Source organism: Cynara cardunculus, unplaced genomic scaffold (assembly GCF_001531365.2).
Source record: "Cynara cardunculus var. scolymus isolate 2C unplaced genomic scaffold, CcrdV1 Un_Scaffold_4193, whole genome shotgun sequence".
NCBI classification, from domain to species: Eukaryota; Viridiplantae; Streptophyta; class Magnoliopsida; order Asterales; family Asteraceae; genus Cynara; species Cynara cardunculus.
The window spans coordinates 44,158-46,543 of record NW_020201783.1 but is presented as its reverse complement, the minus strand read 5'-3'; positions in this window follow the sequence as shown (position 1 = coordinate 46,543).

Sequence of the window (2,386 nt, the reverse complement as noted above, 5' to 3'; positions counted from 1 at the left end):
GAAGATAATATAAGGCAGAAAAACAACCAAACAACTAGAAAAGGTAAAACACTGCTTTGATACTACTTGTTGGTCCCGTTAGTGTTACACCCCCAAATCCATACATTGCATATAACACATATTTTATACATAGAATACATGTTTTCCCCCACATAGGTCCATAATACAAGAGTCTATAATGTACAATACATAGTTCAAAAATTCCAAAAATACATGCTCTTGTATCCTAGCATCCAAGCATCAAAACATAACAAAGCACATAGGGAAGTAGTTCACWTAATACTCTTTCCCTTATTATCAATACCTGCACACATATTTTTGAAAACACAAAATGAGGGTTAGACATGAATGTCTAGTGAGATTCTCTTTTATGTAATGCAGGGTGTATGTCACCAAAACATTTATTTGAAATATACCATTAAAATCAGAAGATAGAATCACATTTTGTTTAATTCCATAGGGCCTCTGGTTCCAAGAACCATACTTAGAAATATTTTACTAATCACGACCAAAACCCCTCTGGTTCTTCTACCAGAGCTTCTGGTTCCCCGACTAGAGCCTCTGGTTGTACTATCCAAAGTTCTGGCTCATATATAATTTATTTTAATGTTCTTTAGCTAAGCTTTCAATAAAAAAAACCTTTTTTCATAAAAAGAATAGTGATACAGAATTCTTACTCGACCAGAGCCTCTGGTTGTACTTACCAGAGCTTCTAGTTCAACAATTATAACCAAACAGAGCCTCTGGTTCAACGTGTGAGTCGACCAGAGCCCTCTGGTATGTTTTTAGTAGAAAATACCAAGTATAAAATCCTTTTACTTAAAACTTTTTAAAATATGATTTTGACACAGAAGCTCTTTATCAATAGATACAGAGCCTCCGGTTCAAGAAATACCTTTAGTAAAAACTTGCATATTCCTCAAATTAATAACAAGAACCCTCTAGTTCGATAGTGAGGACCAACCAGAGCTCCTCTGGTTCCTCATAAAATGTACCTTCTGTTCCAAAATATTTTCAATCAAAATTAATGACCATAGGCCATATTTTCTCGTAACCATAATATCAATACTATTATTTACAATAAGAACAACATCTCTAAATCCTCAAATCACTAAAAAGAGATAACTCCAATCTGTTGTAATCTTAATAGATATAATAGCAAGTGTTATACCATGTACATGCACACACAACGACCATCCTTATTATATCCATAACTTCCCCTGTTTATAGCAATAGCTATCCATCACACACAACRACCATCCTTATTTCCCCTGAAATTCATATGAACTATTTCATCCAATGATAGGCTGCAGACCTTTCTGTCAGAGTGAACCTCGTTCATATTTTTCATCAAATTATAATCTCAACACAGGTTTATATTCAAACCCTTCAAACTACAAGAACAATCTATTTTACATATGATTTCTCAAATCATCTGTTTTTGCTTAAATCCTCAAAACGGGGTACCAAATCCAAAACTGTTTCCTCAAACGCAGTTTCTGCTTAATCTTTTCAAAACAGATACAAACTTCCAATTCACAAAACATGTTCTTTTAAAACTATTTAAAACAGTTTTACCAGATTCTTTCCAAACCTCAATCATTTGTAACTACTAAATTATAGGATCAAATAGCAGATTACAAACCTACGGTTATAATAAAATGTTTAATAAAAACTCACCTTGAAATTATAGATCTTGCAGGTTATCAAGCCGTAATTAGCAAAATCTTTAAACAACAATTTTCCTCAAGAAATGTTCTTCACCAGCTCAAAACTCTTCTCTTTCTCAAAGCAAGTTTCTTTTTCTAAAAATGATAAGATAAGATCGTAAATTTTTCTTCTTTATATATATATATATATATATATATATGATTTCAACAAGGCGGTGAAGTCTTTTTAATATAAAATTCATAGGCGGTGGAAGATAATGATTTAAAATCATTCTTTCTTAACCATGAAGTTTTGTGGTTGAAATATATATAATAATAATAATTCAACATATAACCGCCTATACTTGTGTATTGTTTTGTGAGTCCCTTTTAGTGATCAATCTTCATAAAATTTCATAATCATGGCAGATCTAAGATATATCTTCAAGAACACATATGATGAACTTTGAGAGAAATAGTCAACAATAAATAGCTTTGGTCAAACCCTTTTATTACGTAATCTCAGATTTACAATAAAGCTCCTCTCTTCTCTTTCAATTACAAGACAAATACCCTATTTATAGGGTCAAACTACTAAACAAGGTCAAAGTCAAACTCTTATAAGAAAAGTCAAACACGATGACTTTTACAATTATAGACAATATTTAACTTTCAAGAAGAATACAATTTAATACTGATTTTCAGTCCTAACATTCTCCCCCTTTGTATTCAGACTT